Raw genomic sequence first — 19,394 nt, forward strand, 5'->3', positions numbered from 1 at the left:
ACAAATGGGCAGAGGGACAGGGCTACTATGCTGGTATTTACAACACGGTGGAAAAAGAGAGGGAAGGGCTGCAGTGCTCAACAGCAGAGGGTTAGCTGGGCATCGTGCCTAGGAAATGCTGCGTAGGAACAGGCAAGAGTTTCTGGAGTTAGTCTGAAGGAGAAAATAAAAATGGTCACTGTAATATGGGTCTAAACAACTAAAAGGTCAATGACATTATAATCAGGTAGAGGAAGGACCACAGAGGTAGAGGAAGGGAAAATTAGTAGCACCACGCTAATGAACCAGAGCCAGCAGCACCTCTGTGAGGAGAGTTTGCTGATGCAGGTGAACATAGAAGTCTGGAAGGAGCAAAGGTATCCTGTAGATACCAATTTGTGAGCATTCAGAAGGAATATGTGTATTGATTTGGGTCTCCAGTTCACAAATGTGAACAGATATAGAAAGCTAAAAATCATTTTTTCTCTGCTATTTTCTCCAGCAAGAAAAGCAGTTTTAGGTGCTAATATCTTCCCTGCCAAGTCTCCTGCACCCCATCTTCTTTGACCCAGTGTGAAGTACTGCTTATTTGCCAAGCAGGAAGAGTCTTTCCTGTTCTTCACCCACAAGACACAAGAACGTTGACCCTGACATGGTGCAAATAAGAGTGTATAATAGAATGTAATCTTGGGAGTGTTTCTCAAAAGATTTGTTAGAAATGCTGTGTAGATGCCATTACAAAATTTCATGTTTTCCCTTCCCTTCCCTTCCCTTCCCTTCCCTTCCCTTCCCTTCCCTTCCCTTCCCTTCCCTTCCCTTCCCTTCCCTTCCCTTCCCTGTGGGACTGGAGGGTGCTTTTCACTTTATAGGCAGTGCTAAGGAGACCCCAGCTCGAGGACAAGGCTCATCTCAACACCCTAAACTCCTCCTCCTCATATGTTACCTGGATACACATTAAAACTGAGCTCTGAACTGACCCATGTCCCAACCACATCTTTTGCACTTCCTTAATGACAGAACTTAGCAAGGCAGATGTGAGCCTCACCTCTGCAGACCCAGATCCACTTGTTTAAATAGAATATTTTTTTGTTTATGCTGCAGGCTAAACAACTAGGTTTACCTAGGGTCTCTTGTTAAAATGAGCCATCTGTGGCAGCTGTGGTAATTATACCCAGACTACTGTACCTTTCATGCAGAGCTCTTAGATTTGTGTTGAGACTTTGAAAACAAGAGGAACAATGGCACAAGGGGAAAGAAAATATCTCCTTAGTGCAAAAACTGTCATGAGGTCCTCCCTTCTTTCATTTTCAACTCTTCCCTGGATCAACCACAATCCCCAAGTTGCTCAACAGTTATTCCCTGCAATGAGGGGCTGGGTAACTGTCTGAGGGCATGACCAGATGCCAGTCTGAGGTATGTTTTGCACCTCCTCCACACAAGTGTATGGTTGCCCACTTTGCTTTGGCAAGTCAGGTATATTCAGTATTTGTGATTCATTTCCCCGAAGTCTGGGCTATACAAATGCAATGCCACAAAACTATCACAGGGGTTGTTTCTTCCCCAGCCTTGATTCCTGCCCCCTCCCCCCCCCCCCTCTTTCTGGATGAGTCTCTGCTAGCACAACTGTTTTGTCCCACCTGTCCCCAGAGCCATCAGCTTCCTGTGAATATTAAGCTGCAGAAATCCCTCAGGAGCAAAGCCAGGTATTCCCTCCCTCCAGGGGGCTGAGCACACCACTCTGGGGAGGCTGAGACTCTCCAATGCTAGCAGAGAGAAGGTAAGACTTACAGGCAGTCAAACTTCTGCATGGCATGTGATAAATCACCCCACTTTCCCCTCTTTAAGAGTTCTCCACTTAAACCACACATTGTTTTCATGCATTAGTTACTGAATAGGGAAGTATTTGAAAACCCGCAGTACCTCATGATGCCTTGGAGGAAATGCTGAGACCTTTAAAATTCCAAGTTGTTGTAAATGCTACCAAACATAATGATTTTTGTCTCTAATCTTGTCTTTGTGAAAACATAAATTTGAACAGATGGAAATAAGAAAAGGAAAACTCTGTGAATAAACATTGATGTTATCAGCTGGAACTGACAATGGCAAAAGCAACCATTGATTCCTCAAGCTTTCATGGACTACAGAGTATTCACACACCCTCCATTTCTCCTATTTTGTATTTCTCACTGTGCATTTTCATATACTTTGGTAACAGCTCAGTCGTAAGAGTAAGTCAAGCTAGCATGGCCAGGAAAGAACAATAGGTTTGATTCACGTCTGCTGTTTGTGGCACTACCACGGCAGAAAGTCTGCCTGAGCCAGGGGGAGGTCAGCGTGGTGCAAGGTTCACAGCCCTCGCTGACTCCCTAAATGAGTACAGCTGATCTGGAAAAATGTAGTCACCGGAGCAGAGAAGGGTGTTCTCATTCTACTTAGCCCCTGAGCAGTTTCCAAATCACTAACGAGGCGCTTGCAGTACCAAGACGTGATTTAAAGCTCCCATACACAGGGCCAGTCATCTAATGAGCATCTGCCCCATTCGGCTCAAGAGCAAATCAAGACCATCATGTCTATTGTCTAAAAAGTCATGGATAAATAGTCCAATAACAAACAGTATGAAGTAATTTCCTGCGCAAACTTACTGCACCTTGGTCTTTACCACAAGCTCAGATTTCTTGTGTGGGCTCAGATTTTAGCAAAGAATTACGGTATATTGCATTCCATGAGAAGAATTTCCCACTTAACGGATCTCAGGACTCTATTAGACCCTTGGCTAATGGAAAACCATAAACCATCCCAGAGCTTTCTAGAACTCCATGGAGAGATGAAAGTGCAGATATTTAGCCTCTTCAAGGGCCAGGGACTGACAGAGGACTCCTTAAAGGAATGCCAAGCTAATAGAAGTTTCAAACAATTTCCAAAGGAAGAGATGACTATATTAACACAAGTATGATTTAATGACGGCATTAAATCTTCTTCAGTGGTGTTCCCCTCTATTTCTCTGCTTGACTGTATCTGTCACTAAACTCAGGGTTGTGTTTTTTATTTTTTTACTGGGCATGGGTTTTTATGCTACCTTTGTGCCTTCATGGCTATATCTGTTTGGCTACTGACTTTGACCAGCCGCCGCTATGTGTCTGTGCACTGTGTTGCACGTGGTCCCAAAGGTGTGCAAAGCAGCTGGACCCAGATGTGCTCTAGCCACCTCCGTCCTTGTCCTTGTCACACCCTCTGTAAAACAGTCAAGGGTTTGGCTCACACCTATCGCATTGCTTCTCTACCATTTGGGAACTCTCCAGTCGCTGGCTCCACACACTTCCTCATTGGCACACTCTCAGGGCAGGCCTGTTCCATCCATTTACATATCTGTACCTTGTCCTCAAGTCAAAGTAGAGTAGAGAAATGGGTCCTACTACCACTACATCTCATCAGGCATATGCCATGTATTTCAATTTTCTGTAGGCACTGAAGACTGTGCATCATTTTTCATTTTAGCATATATATGCCACTTATTATTGGAAAGCTCCTCTCTACTGGTGACTGCTGTATTTTTGAGTGACTGCTAGTAAGTCTTATTTTAATATTTCTTAACACATCCCCTCCTAAAACAAACTCAAATTCATTCATTAAAATTAAGGCACTAAGATTCCATAGAGACAAACTCCAGAGAGGGCTGATAAATTACACAAATAAGCTGTATTTATAATACCTCCAATGCCTCCAAATAGGCATTTTATAGAAGAGAAGCTCCAGCAAACTGATAAATCTATTCACTGATACTGCAGATAAGCTGCATTTCAATACCTGAAACCATCTGTTTGACACAAGCATATGCTTAGCATAATATGAATACCATAGCACATAGGTACCTTAGCATAGCACGTCCCTTCATTTTCTCATAACCAGTGATTATAGCCCAGGCAGAAAAAAAGCCTGTAGTGTGTTGAGAAGGAGGGAGGAAGAGAAACGTATAAAGAAGATGGATTTTTTTTTCCTTAATCTGTGCAAGTCTGACAGAGCATATGAAGATCTGTAAGCCACAGAGTGCCAGTGAGACAGAGACAGAGAGACAGACAAAATTATTTCCTTTGCTGGGTCTCGCAGTCTGGAGTAGTGGCTGCCTTATTCGCAGGACTTTTTTTTCCCTAGACGCCCACCCAAGAACCATTCAGCTACATTTATTATTCTGTCAAATACAATGTGCAATAAAGAGCCAGTCTCCCCAATGATGGGTACCTGTGTTCATAGCTCCACAGTGAAACACATAAATCACATGTGAAGGGCAAGGCACATGTGCTTTTTGTTTCTTGTATCACCTTTTATTATCTTAGGACTGAAAAGTTAATAACCCAGTGGGTAATCATGCCATTATCAGTTTACATTGTAGTAAAGCCCATTCAAATGATGATTACATATGTTAATGAGTGTCGTTATAATGCACTACACAGTACATTACCTTCAATAAATATAATTGTTTATGCACTTTAATGAGGGGATATAATGCCCCCAAAACTAATGGCATTGACTGAATTGTGATTTATTGCTGGAAAACTTTGTCATTAAGAAAGGAAATCTTACAAACCCTTTCATGTTTATCTAACTTTTTTCTTCTTTAAAAGCTGCCAGTCATCTTTCCCTCCTTCTGTTTGCAAGGAGAAAATAGCTGTAAGACACTTCAGCAGTGTTCCTTGTCAATGCCTTTCTCCACCTGAAGAAGCAGGAGGTGGGTTCATTTAGAAGGTTTAATGAAGATCATTATGTTTACCCCTTAGTAAGGCTTAATGCGTTATCTGGCAACAAAACTGATAACACGTCAGAATTTTGGCTGCAAATCAAGCAACGGGAAGTAAAAATGTTGGTTGTTAAACCACAGACTAGGAACAGAAAATAAGGTTAAAGATGACATTTTGGCCAATGGTCCTTCATCTAGCTATAGAATAGTCAGAGAATAGTTGACTGTGCTGAGTATTCAAAGCTCTCCAGCTGGGAATGAAGGAAACTAGAGGTGAAATGCCACCTGATCTCTTCAATCTCTAGGTGCTTTCTTTTCCAGAGGAGTGAGATAAAACCTTTCTTTGTGGACTCAATAAGAAATGACAAAGAGGCAGAGAATGCTAAACCAGGCAGCGCTGTGTAACAGGCTGAGGGTGCAGTCGGCTGAGCGAGATGAGCTATCAGCAACTAAACTGCACAAGACTGGAGTTTCCTCTTTAATTTCCCTCCACTTGGTTTCCTTCCTGAATGGCACCGCTGTGACATTTCCATTACCGGTGAAAAGTAGTGTGCTTTGTACAGTAGTCTCTTCTCCTATTGAAGTCAGTGGCAAAAACTCCCATTGATTTCAACAGCAGAAGCAGCTAGCTAGCTGCAGGGGTACAGTTGCTTCTGCAGAGGATTTGCATGCAGTATGTCCTAATTTTGCTCTCTCATCAGTGTCATGAATTTAAAAAAAAAAAAAAAAGTTTCCTCAAGTCTTAAAGAATAAATAAAGTGCTGAAATTTAGATCAAATAATAACAGGAAATCCTCTAAATGTTGTTCAAATTGAGATGTAACAGCAGGGAATACGAGATAGCTGTATTTGAAGGACCGGTTTGAAGTAAAACAGCTTCTTAAGGTATATTCCCAAATATGTGTACATTCAGTAATTACTTGAGAAACTTTCCAAGGATCACAGTCATGTTCCAACTAGTTTGAAAGTCAGTAGTGTAAAAAAACTTTGACATTGAGATGCAATTTGTGGTAAGATCTAATTAATTTTTTTGCTCCTAAGAATAATTTATTATTTACACTTCTTATTATATATGTATTTTAGCTTCATTAGTCTGCAATGCTGGAAAAAATTATACCTTCAAGTCCTATTTATCAAATTAATGGTGCAATTTCATAGTGACACATTCCACATTCATTAAACCAAGTACAGTAAAAATGCATTTAAATTAGATTAGTGTGATGTAATAACGATTCCAGTGTACGGGGTGATATTCCAGCAGTAAAGAAACACCCAGATCAAGTTGAAAGCAACTTTGAGATAATTTTTCAAAATTGATTTTGGCACCGGTTTAAGTGAACGAATGAGGACTAATGCCTCTCCCTCATAGCCCTCTCCGTGTGAGAGTGCGAGGCCCTGGGAGTCATCTAGAGAAATGGGTGGTGTGGTCCTCCGCAACTGCTGTGGTGGAGGAACCATACATGCTCTGCATAAGGTGCTGCCAGCCCCTTAAAATCCTGTCTCTCCAGGTTGTTTTATTTCCTACAGAGGGTGGCAAAGACTCACATGTCTGTGCACACATTGGCATGCATGAGCAGGCACGGCTGCCTGGATTTAGGACTTCCCAAAGGTATCAACTGTGATGTTTTGCCATAGGTGGATGCCAAAACTGTACACAATTAGACTACAAAAACTTAAGCTCTTTTGCCTCCCCATACCTAATACACTCCCTGCTTCAAGAACTCTGCTGTGAAGCAGCCCGGAACTCCCGTGTCCAAGCCATCATGTCCCTTAATACTAAATTTCAGTTTACCACATTCCCTGTAGCCTAATTTTCCCATCTCAGGATGATGACTGTACATCCCCAGTAAACAAAGTATGATGACTGTACATCCCCAATAAACAACAGGTTGACGGAGGTTGCTGGGTGTGGAGTAAATCTCCAGGAAAGAACTTCCTGAATCGGACAGGGGCTGCACCTTCTCTCTCTCATCATGCTGATCCTCCTCTGTAATCTTTGCAGCCCAGCAGAGGACTAGTTTCAGCTGGCTGACACTGAATCCTGCACTGTTCCAATATCACATTAAAGAAGCAAATTAAATCCGAATAGCTCCTTAATAGAAAAAAATCTTTCTTCAGAGTATCCATAGGGAGTTGTGTATTGTATGTATCTGTCTTTCAGACTGTAAGCCTTCAGGGCAGTCACTATCTTTATTTCTGAAATGCATACAGTATTAAAGCACCATTGGCACTTAATAACTCAGCAAAACTACAATTGTTTCCTAGGCTTCTCCATGAGCCATCAGTTACCTTAACACATTAACAAAAGAATGCCCTTTGCATTTTGGCATGCGACTTGTGATGGGCATGTGGTGCAATGGCAGATTGACAACCCTGGATTTTGGAGGGTGTTATTTGCTTACCAAGTGAGCCTGGCACCACTGCAAGTATTGCTGCAGAGCCCTTCTTATACTCTTCTGTCCTGACCTACAGGTACATGTATGATCCCACCAGGAGATACAAGTTCATTTTCCATACTGACTACCTGGTACCTCTTGAACCGGGGTGCAAAGAAAGGTGGGAAAGATTGACTTAGGACTGCTAGTTTAGAGGATTTCATCTTGACAGGAGTTATCAAACCCTTACACTGTTCTGGCACAGAGTTGTAAGAGCCAGGACTAGCACAATCCTGACACAAAAAGCAGGGACCCATGGCCACTTTTGACAGGAGAGAACTTGTAGCAGTTATAAAAAAGAGATGAAGCCGAGCAGTGCTGGTTTTAAATAAAGGAAAAGAGAAATTGAAATAGGGTAGGAAATTAAGAATCTTCTGGCTTGAATTACACGTGCATTATTAGCAAGGTAACTGCTGCATTTTCGAAGGACTACATCAGCCTTTTATAAACCCAAATGTCATTTACAGACTTAAGCCTAGAAGTACCCTTGCCAAAAAGAAACAGTTTTTTTTTTTTTCCTTTAAAGATCTGCTAAAAAGGTGTGTTGATTCACTGTGCACAAATTCATGCATTAATGTAATCAATTAAGCTTGATTAAAAAGAAATCAGTTTTGTCTCTGGCCTGACTGACCTCAAATTTCTGAGGGCTGCTTTTCCTGTCCTAAGGGCCTGAGCTATGTGTCCTTTTGACTTCAGCTTCTCAGCCTGTCATCCCCAGGCATATCCTTTCTTCCTTACTTCCCCCTCCCCTTCTTCCAGTGGATATAGGCTTATTTAAACAATTAAAGATATATGCCCCTTCAGCCTTCTCCAGAAAACAAAGGGCAAGATACGACCAAGTCAGCCTGAGCACTCGCAGACAAAGAGAGCAAACCAAATAAAATGATTGCTAAATAATAATAATAATAATAATAATAATAATAATAAATTGAACCTAAGTAGAAATTTGCATTTGCTCATCTATCTCAATTGAAGATTTCTGCTACCATGCACCATATGGTGCTGTGTGAGGCTATAAATATGCTGTTTTCCCAGACCCATTTCTAATGGCATTTCCCATCAGTAAACAGGTGCTCCTGGCTTCTCCTGTGCCTCCGATCTCAGAAAACTCTAGTGGGTACCTCTGTGCCCCTATGGAAAACAAATGCAACTAGTTGGAGAGAGGCTTTTCGTGATGCATGCAGGACGACAGAGGACACCCACCTTACTACAAGCAGCTGTAGCAGCTTCCTTCTTCCCTACTTTTCATCTTTGTGTCAGTCCTTTTCCACGGCCTTGACACATCGAGCACCACGGGACCTCCATGGCAGAACAGAGTCTGTGTTTGCTCCTGCAGGGCTGAGAAACAGGGAGCAGCCAACACACCCCACCCCAATCCCAAGGGTTTTGCCATGGGGGAGAAACTGTGAAACCCATCAAAAAGTGTGACTGTCATCTGGAAAACCTGGAAAGCTCTTGCAATGGGCTTAACAAGGTCATTGGGCTCTACGCTTTTCAGTGGCAAATTTCTGTGTCTTTCCTCTGTAGGATCCTAAGCATAGTGACTGAGTACTACACCATACTGCAGTCTGTTGCAGCCTGGGGCCTTCACACCTTTTCTGTATTTATTTAGCAGGCTAGAGTTTGGTTATTGGTCCCCACACACTGAGAAGAAGGAAAAGGAAACACTGTTGGTCGTACTGCGGTGTGCATTATGAGGCTAACCTGATTTTTGCCTTGCAATGGCATCAGCAGCCCACTGCCTTAGACTGGGGACAGGAGCTCAGGCTATGCAGGTCAGGTGGCCATGTTTTCAAATCCATTGCTATGGTTCAAATATATCCAAAAGGTCAATATATTGTTTATACCACATCAGTGATGCTAGAGGGAATAACAACCTTCAGTAAATCCTATTATTTTCACAACTATACTAATAACATGAGAAACTATAGATATAATAAAAGTTTATATCTATAGTTGCTCTGCAGACACCTCCTCTGGTATGGTATAAATATAATATATGAGACTTGGCGGTGTAATACAGTTTTTATTTCAATTTTTTAGGGATGGCCATGCACATCCATAACTCATGAAAATAAAAAGTGTATTACACTGCCAACTGTTACATATTCCCTAGTAAAGCAAAAATGGCAAGATAAATTTTATTTTTCTCTTCTCCCCACCAACAAAGTGTCTAGGTGATATGGTGATGATGAAGTGTTAGAATAAATATTCTTTATCTGAACAGTTTCTATGTCATAGCCATGTCTGTCCTGTCTATTTGTCAGTCCTGTCTATCTGTCAAATGCTAGGTGCTTTCTGTTTTCCCTGCATGTCGGCTTTGGTTTTAATTTTATGATGCTGTACTTGCTGCTATTCTCCTTAGGAAAGAAAGGAAGAGAGATTGCCTCTTCCTTTGCCCTGTGCTTATATTTTCTCAGGCACATTCTCTTAGGGTCTTAAGAGCTCTAACATCTGCGTGGGACGTGTGTTGGCTTAGTAGCATAGGCAGCACTTCTTAAAGATGTGCAAAATAGTGTAAATGAAGAAGTATCCCAGCTGCGTGTTATGCATAAGTGGAACAAGAGGTGAAAAATCTTATGATTCATAGGTAGGGATGGGGAAAGAATTAGAAAGTTGAGTGCAGCAGGCTAAGACTCCTTTACCTAAGAGAAATGGAACAAATATGTCACTCTCATACTATAAAAAGGGAAAAAGTGAGAAAATCCTGTTTTATAAAGATGGCATTATATTACACTCAGCTCTTGAGTATCCACAAGGCAATGAATCAGGTGGCAGATTAACTGTGCCAGGCTTGTAGGGATACCCGTGGTAGTGCTGTGAGGAGGAGAAGCAGCCCCCAGGAGCACTGGGGACTACAGCCAGGAGACCTCCATGCACTGCAGGGAAGCAGAGCAGGATTCGGCCAAGACCAGAGCTGTCTGTGTGCTGGGCTGCTGCTGGCAAAACTGAGCTGTCTTCTGCAAAGCTTGCTCTTGTGGCTCTGCCTTCTCTCATCTGGGAGCCTCAGTATGGGGTAAGAGTGGCTTATTCAGGTTTTGATCAGTCAGCCCTGCATTACGGGGTTCATACTGTCTGACCAACTGCCCCTCCAGACACAGGGTGGTCACTGACCTCTCCTCAAGGCTGGAGCAGGAGCAAGAAACCTTAATGCATGTAGCTTGAAGTAACCTGACACTGCTAGGCTTTTCTTAAGGGTGTCCGTTGGTATCAACATTATGACTTCCTCATACAAATTTAAAATCTCTCCTCTCCTCTCCGTGTAAAGACCTTGGGACAAAAAACAAACAAAAACAAACAAACAAGAAACAACAACAACAACAACAACAAAAAAAAAAACAACAAGAGATGGCATGTCAATTGCCATATGAAAAATATAAAAAAGAAATTTTTTCAGCTTCCCTTCTCCACAGGCAGCCTGCATTCTCAGTGTGTATGGAAATCTGCCTGCAGTGTCAGTACTTTGTGTGTCTCCTCCTGCATAACACACATCCACTACCTCCTCACCTGGAATCCTGACATGGAGCTGGACTGGAAAAACAGGGGGGGTGTGGGGGTGTGGTGTCAAACTGCAGAAATGCAGAAAAAAGAACTTCCTAGCTCAGGAGAGATGCTAACCACATGCACAATTATTAATCATGACCATCTGATTCCTTTCAAAACACATGTATAAGCTACAAATGCACAGACAGTCATCCGGACAAAGAGAGAAGCATGCAGAAGATGAGGAAAATGCAGGGTCTGACACAGCCCAGCTGACGAAATGTTTTTTATTAAACCCCCAGCATACTAATACCAGACCACTGCACAGGTGGGAAAGAGGTGCTTGAGGGCCAGTGAGCACAGAATTTTATCAATGTGTCACAATTACAGAAACACCTGTGCTAAATAACTCTGAGCGTTGATCCACTGTGAAGAGTCAGTGCTCAGTAGCCCTCAAAATTTCTCATTTCTTACCTGCAGTGGGGTGGTCTTGTAGTCGAGCAGTGGTTGTACAGAACTTCCTAAATGTTTTTCTTTCTTCTCCCTAAGGATGCCTGTCACACAGATGCACAGTCCCTAAATTGCCACCTTTCCTGTGTCTGCGTTTTTCTTTTCATTTCTGTTCTCCCCGTACGGTGAAAGACATTAGAGATGGAGTGATAAAAACACATCATAAAACAGCACCACTGGGGAGATCTGCACCTTGGAAATACAGGGACAAAGTCTGCACTCAGGAAAACTTTCCATTGATGATGACGGGTTATGCCTCGTGACAAAAGGCAAAGGACTCCTTAAAACTACTTGCCTAATTAAGGTTCAGCTAGAGTGCCTAATTTAAAACAGATGACTCAATGTTGATGGTGATGCACTTTAAGCTGGGTACCTGCCTAAGTACTTGGCTGAACAGAGGCCCAAGCAATGTATCTTTAAATGAAATAGCAATGCAATAGAGCAGCCATTCTAACCACTATATATAATTGACCAAAATATCAAATCACTGAAAAAGGTGTTGCACTTAGAGTGAAAAATAATAAATAAATGACTTACAGAATGCCAACATGACAGTCTGCAACAGAGCAGAATTCAGCTCCCATTTGAATTCATGGGAAAACAGGGACTTTTGAAACTGCTAACTTAACCAAAAATATATATTGTTAAAGCCAACAAATTTATTTTTCTGTTTGAAAGTCCCTGTTTTGCTATACAGGGGAATGGGATCTGAATTCTCTGACTCTTCAGCATCATAAAATCTGGAGTGCCTGCTTGGGGAGGTGTCAGGAAAATATTGGTTCCCATTCTAGGCTTACATTATATTTACACTGTGGCTCTCTGAAATACTAAAGCAGTACTAGATATTATAATTAACGTCTTCAATTTTTCCCTTAAGAAGTATCTGGTTCAATGAACTGTCAATCAGCTCTTCCCCTTCCTATTAGAATGGGTGTGAATATGTTGGACTGATAAATGAGTTCGGTGAAAGAGGGGAGGCAATACAGGGCTATAGATTGTATGCAAAGGTAAATATTAAGTACACTTTACATAACTACAAATTTTTACACGCTCCATGGCTGCTTTTCAGCTACATCAGTCCTCTCTTTCTGTACCCCTGGTTCTAAGTGTGCACACGGTTGGTGCAATCACACACCCACTCCTATTTCTTGGGAGCAGTTTAGTCCACTGGTATTGATTTGCAGACATGTAAACCTGATGCTTGAAGGTGTGCAGGCATGCCACTGTCATTGATGTCATTGGTTGTTAGGCATCTAAAAATGAGATTATTGACCAAACACTTTTACTAAATGCTTAAAAAGTCTGAATTGTGCATTAATGCAGAGTGCCACAGCTCAGTGTTTGAAACATTACCCCTTTATCATAGGATTTCAACTTTTATAAATGTAAGTCTATCCATAGTCCCCAGTGCCGTGACTGACTGCATTATTTATTATTTATCATTATTAATTATCACAATGTATTATTTATGCCATGCAATAGGTATGCACAGTATTTTGCCGAGAAACATCCCTCAGTCTCACATTTATTAATTTCTAGAATACTGTTACAGTGCTTGAAAACAGTGTATTGAAAACAGTATGCCAAAATACCTAGATATTACAATGAGTGATACTGAAAAGCTCCAAGAGGTCTCCTGTTATCAACTGTGAGAATCAGGTGGCTGTTTGGGGTCCTCTTCAAGGTCCTTGCTGCTCTCCTTTCCAAACCTGGACACAAATCCTCCAGAAGGAGTCGTGCAGCCTTTGGGCTCAACCTAGTGCCCCAGGACCTCTCCTCTGATCCCCCTGAAGCTGTAGTTCAAAAACCAGTGTCTGGGCTGCAGCCAAGGGCCACAAGCTGAACACTGAATTAGCAGACGGTGGGCATCCACTTGCTGGCACTAGATGTCCCTTAGGTTTTATTGCTTGCTAAGTTGTGCCCAATATTTCTCAACAAGAAGAGGGCCCACTATATTGGATTCTGTACACACATGCAGTAATAATAGTGGGCCCAGAAGGGTTTACAGTATTTGTGAAGATTAGTATTAAAAGAACTATAAATAAACTAAACAAACAAAAGCCTCTGGTAAGGCAGGATTTTCAAAACTGCCTTAGTTCTGTGATATGCCTACATTTCTGAAGTAGTTTTGGTAGGCTCATGTTACAACTCAAATAGATGTTATCTATACATTAAATTATGAATAATAAGGCTTTGTCTTGGAGTTATGGCAGTGGGAGAGGTATCAGACAATCTAACATCACGAGGTGAACACAGGTTAAGGGGAAAGCCTTAGAGGTCCAAGGCCTCCAAAGCTTACCCTTTTAATTTGTTATTATATCACAATGGTATTACTTTTTGAATTATTTTTTTAACTAAGAAAAACACAGTTGTAAATATAGACCCTTCCTATTCCAGGGAGCTCAACAAACAGATGTAGCTGGCTGGTGAAACAAATGAGCAGAGCAAATGAAGCATACTTACAAAACTGTGTTAAACATTTTACAAAAAAATCAGTAATCATCTGTATTTACATCACCTTTAGAAATCAACACCAGTATCAGAAATAAATATACTGAAGAAGGGACAGGTGTTTCTATTATTATTATTGTTGTTATTATTATTATTATTAACTTATACGTATATTCAATAAACCAAACAGGCAGGATTTTTTCTCCTTTTAATATTTAGTAGAGGTTTATTGGCATAACTTTCCAGATAAAACATTTTTAATTATGATAATGACCACTCATGAGCCAATGGCAGACATCTCAGACTTTTCTGAGATAGTTCATCCAATATGTACTCTGAGATACAGAGCTAGGGGTGAATTTTGCAATGGCACACCTCAGAACCACAGCTTCTGCAGCCCACCAGCAGTGCTCTACACTGAGCAAGAAGGATGTAACACTCATCAGGGCTGGGAAGGTTAGGAGACAGCAGCGTGAGCTGCTGCCTTAATGCTGAACAGCACACGTCATGTTCCCTGTGAGGTGCCCTGCACTTAGTAAGGAGCAAGGTAACTCTTCCTGGAGTGAGTGGAGAGGTACAAGCCAGTGGGAGCAGTCAGAAGCATTTGATGCTGACGGCTGATGCCAGAGGAAGGTTGTTACCTCCTGGGCTATGATGGCTCTGTGTCATTGCCTTTTGAAAAAATAAAGTCAACATTGCAATGTAGTACTTGGCTTCAATATCCATAAAAGTGAGGCAACAAAGTCCATCTTCCTTTATCCTGATGCATATCAGGGACAGTGCTGCTGAAATCAGTGGCATAACAAAGATGTAAAACTGGTCGAAGTAGGAGATCAACTCAGTGATAACATAATCTCTCTAAGAGCTTGGCTGTTCATTCTCTAGCTCCAATAATGAAAACATGGGGGTGTGCTAAAGCAGCAGGGGTCCTTAAACTTCTTTATCATCTGGGATCATTACTTAATTGAAGGACATACTGATGCACACCTCCCTTCCCATTCTCCATGCTAAAAGATCACCTCCTCTTCCACTTCCTATCACATATCCTCCCTGTGGCAAAGCAATAGCAATTACAGGAATGCTAGGGAAGTAATTAATGTATTTTAGCTGTATTTTAATGAAATTCAATAGCTGAAGAAAAGGGAGAAGAGCCAATAAAATGTAACGTGTTATCTCTACTGCATGCCGCAGTTTGGAAACCTGTGTACTGAAAATGAGAAAAACGTCTGCACCCACTTAACACTATTAGGTTAGCCTGTCCCATGTATTGCCAGCTGGATAACATGATGTGAAGGGTTCACACTTGCAAAATAAAACTGGTTCTTCATTTAGAGATCTAGTAAGAGAAAAGAAGCAATGTCTGTTAACATTACAGCTCTCTGAACGCATGCTGATTTCCTGGAGACTCCTTCAGATTCTTCCCTCTTGCAACTTCTGCTCTGTGCCGATCTCACTGAAAGTGTTTGATGTTCATTCACCTGCCTGCAGAGGTCTTGCCTTATAATGCCCTGCCAAAAGGTGAACAAAAGATGGTCAGGTAGGTGGATGACTTTCCTTCCCACATGAGTATTCCAGAGCAGGCTTCTGACTGCACCAGTGGTACCACTTGTGTCCTCGATTACTCAGAATTTATTACTCTCAGCAGCTGGTAATGGAGAGGGACTTCTTTCCAACGATTTATTTCAGTTTGTCTCTAAGTGTCCATTGCCCCTGGGTTGCTGATCAGTGCTTTGCTGATCTTACTGGTTGTCTGAGGAATCTTTGTGGTGCTGCCACTTCCTCCTGCAGAAGTTCTACCAGAGAAACCTGTGCTGTGCTGTCACATTTCTCAAGGGCTGTCTGTGGTGATCTAACTTCATGTTTCCCTAAAGCTGCCAGTCTCTGAGAAATATATCTTTATCCACTGTTTGAATACTGGCTTGGGCCATGCCTCCTCTCTTAAGTGCATTTTGGTGTTGTGCTGTGATTAAACCTGTGCATTGCTCTACCAGTTGCTCGGCAGTAGGTGACATCCTTCCCATTTCCCCCAGAACATTGTCTAAGGAAGCCAAGTGATAATGACTCATGTTTATTGGTTTCTCATTGGCAATGTACTTTTCCCTCTGGTGTCCAAATGGTTTAGGCTGTATGTTGCCAGCACTTGGTCATACTTCTTCTTCCTACTATCATGACTTATCAGCATTGCTGGAAATATCTTGCAGCTGTTACAAAATCCAGCTGGTATTTATGTGGTCATCACTCTAATAGCATAGCTGCAAATGGCTAGTTTCTTTCTTATGCCACGCACAGTAATTGATTCTTCAAGTCTGCTAATAGCTTGTTGATAGATACCCTTCTTCCCACTGGCCATCTCTATGCCCTTAGTTTCTGCAAGTGTTGTTTTTTTTTTCCCCCCTTCTGAGAGTTGTGACATTCAGATATTACAAGGTTATTTCTCCCTTCCCTGCTGTTCATAGGCTGAGTGTTTTCCTAGTGTGAGCACTGCCTGCCATAATGTTTATGCTAGACTACATGGACAATGAAAGTTTGGTTGGTATCTGTCCAGGAACTGGGACCATCAGGCTCGAAGAAATACCAGAGTCACTCTGTCCAGCCTTTTCCAAGAGCAGGCTGCACCTGCAATCAACAGCTCACCCAGAAGGATGAATGGAACATCTGCTTCACTCAGGCCAAAGTAAGTTTTCACCACCATATAGAAAATTATAATAGCAAAAGACCATCAACAGAAACTATAATGTGCCCCAGCGACAGGGAGAGTACAAGATACCATAGATGTCATCAAGGTCTGCGAAATATCAGGGGCTTTATTAGAACAACACCAAGATAATTTCTAGAGAAGGAATTGTGCTCTTCTGCTTCTCTTTCAGGTTATCATGTTTAGCCATTAATCACATTTTGTTACGGCCTGTGGAACTCACTGGCACCATATTCATGTACTGTATGGATTCTATGTCAGTAGGAATAAACCATCCCTTTATTAACAGCATCACTTACTGCACAGCCACATCTATAGCATCCTTACACTGAACACATAGGTTGATATCATAGTTTTTCTTCCTTCCTGCAACCCATTTATATTTTTTCAAATTATAGAGGGGCTGGTATATACCACAACAAAGTGAGACCTCCCTGTTCAGCTCTAGATACTCCCTGTCTCAACATCTAGATCCAAACTAAATGTTAAGACCCACTTTGCAAGAAGAAAAGTTTGCAGTTCAGAAGGTAGATATCTAAAACAAGGACAAAGAGTTGTGCTGTAAAAGTGCCAGTTTCCTTCCTTTAACTCCAAAGGGTGTCTACATAACCAGAGGTACATCTGCAATGTAAGCATTGAAAGTTAGGCGGGATGAATTGCACTCCTGAAATATCTGAGGGAATAACGATCCCATCTTTAAGTCTCTTGTGTCACACTGATACCTGTACACATTGCAGCATCCATATTAAAACAAACTATAAAATTGAAGGAAAAAATGATGAATTTCCTTTGATCTTTGATGCTTATTAGACCAAATGTTGTGTGAACATGTCTTCATCTTTTCCATTCCTAGCTGTGTGTAGTGAAGATGATGTTTAAGATCTGTTGGAAAAAAAGGTTCTTTTTTACAAGGAAATGTCAACACAGATTAGCAGATGGGACCTGCTCCAAAGATACCTAGACAAGACAAACACATGTGGGAGAAAAAAGGAAAATGTTGTTTAGCCATGGTGTTTTCCTCTGCAATTCAGTAAGAATAAATTTCAAGTATTGCAGGCACTTTATTCCTCTTTCTCAACAGTGCAAAGTAAAAATGGCCCAGAAAGCAAGGTAGGAAATGGAAGTGCTTGAAGAGACAGCGTTGAAGTGCCACTGTTGGCACTAGTCCATGCGGCTGTCACTACATGAGAGTGACTCAGCTGCACAGTGCACCAGCATCCTCATTAGTGGGGGACAGATTTCCCTCGGCCAGCTGTCCTGCACCAAGCTCCCTCTGGTGCACTGCTGTGCAAGTCTCACTGACTTTGCCCAGAGAGATCGGTATTTTTTTGTTTGTTTTAAATCTGAAAGTGTTAAACAGAAATTTCTAGGTGAGTTGCCTACACTTTATATTACTTTTCTGCACTTTACCTGTCCAGCCCTCTCTGAAACCTCCCCTCAAGACCAGCACTACTGAATGAGCCCTTTTAATACAAACTTCTTAACACAGACCTCACATCCAGCTGCTATAAGCAAGAACAAATTTTCGCCTGTGGTCCACTGTGTGAGCCAATTGTCTTATCTGCATGGGAGCTCAGAAAGGACCTCTAGAAAGAAGTAATACATCCCAGTTCTCTTGCTCATGTAGTTGAAATAAGCTTCTTAATGAGTCAGTGATTATTTTTTGATCTTAAATCAGTGCATAGTTGCACAGGCTATGCATAGTTTAACCTTCTTTGTTTGATGCCCAAATACAAATTAAGATAACAGGGGTTATAAGGTTTCTCTTAAGGGTCTCCACAAACACAGACATATTCAGTCAGCAGCTCTCCAAAAAGCAGAATAAATATTTTTAAGCCTTTGAAAAGATGTTATCAGAGGCTCATTATATCATACAAAATCTAGCATTGGGCTGAAGCAGAAATGATAAATGTTGTAACTTTTTTGCTATTCAAAATTATCCTTTATGTCTTCTAATGTAGAAGACCACCAATGGGCTAACCCTATGTCTTCAAGGGCATATGTGTAGCCATCAATAAGGTGCACTTACAGTAGCACCAACACCTCAGTCTGTGAAAACAAGTGCATTAATACCCAGCACACACAGTCAATGCAGCCATATCAGTCCCAACATCTCCTTCCCAAAACTTCAAGCAACTCTCAGGGCCTGGGGAGAGAATGTGGAAGGCTTTGTGAATGCTGGTGTGGGCCAAGGATGTGCACAGCAATCTCTCCTCCCGCCTCCCTTGCCTCCTATCCCTGCTGCATGGGTTAGGGCTGCAGGCTGCCTGCTAGCACCGCAGAGAATATGGACGCAGCACTCGTATTTTACCAACACAAGTTGCTGACTACAAGGACTGCCTGCTTTAAATGTATAACAATGCTGCTCTCATTGTAAATCATACTTTCTTGGTGAGCTACAGGGAAGACAAAATCCTCACGTCTCTGATGTATGCTTGTTTCATACTGGATCACTGAGATATTTATAGGGACAAACTGTGTACTCACTTATAAAACATTAGACCCAGTTCATGAAAGGGACATTGAATGTGAAGTCAATATCATTTCCCTATTTCTTATTTATTTTGCAGTTTTAAAGAGCAGTCATAATGCTATCTTACCATGTTTGGGATGCAGAGCCAGACTGGCAGGGCTGCTGTACTCATCCCACTCCACCTGAAGAATCATACGTCCTTTGGGGAGCAGCTTGGTGATTCAGAATATAAGAGCAGTAGGTTGGCATAGAAACTGATAACTCTTTAGAAAAAGGTCCCAGGGAAGGCCTGTCTTCTTGGGAGCAAAGCCAAATATCCGGCAGGACCAACTCTCCCTCCCACAAACAACTTGAGGTCAATGAAGTGCCCTAGAAAATCTGTCTCTGGGGAGGAAGTAGCAGCAGAGGCTGTTCCAGCCACCAGCCACCATCTAGGGAAAGAAGGCACAGAGCTGGCAGAAGAAAAGTCAGTGAGGAGCAGCAGGGCTCAGAGGCAAGAGCTGCATGTGAGACAGCCATGAAGTCAAGCAGTGGGGTGAGAAGGAGAGGCCAGTGGAGTGATCAATAACCTCTGAGGAAACATGCAGAAGAGACCTGGGCATTAAAGCTCCAGGGCTTCAGCAATGATGTGAAGTCA

At 41.9% G+C, this 19,394-nt stretch overlaps 1 long non-coding RNA gene across 1 annotated transcript; it reads right to left on the minus strand.

Moving 5' to 3' along the window:
• Positions 1-9,751: 9,751 nt before the first annotated feature.
• Positions 9,752-11,389, minus strand: LOC137851809 (uncharacterized). Its single transcript, XR_011093491.1, has 2 exons — positions 11,103-11,389; positions 9,752-10,415 (listed from the first exon to the last, which is right to left on the minus strand). It is a non-coding gene; the product is annotated as an uncharacterized lncRNA (long non-coding RNA).
• Between the last annotated feature and the right edge of the window lie 8,005 nt (positions 11,390-19,394).

This window comes from Anas acuta, chromosome 2 (assembly GCF_963932015.1).
Source record: "Anas acuta chromosome 2, bAnaAcu1.1, whole genome shotgun sequence".
In the NCBI taxonomy this organism is placed as follows: Eukaryota; Metazoa; Chordata; class Aves; order Anseriformes; family Anatidae; genus Anas; species Anas acuta.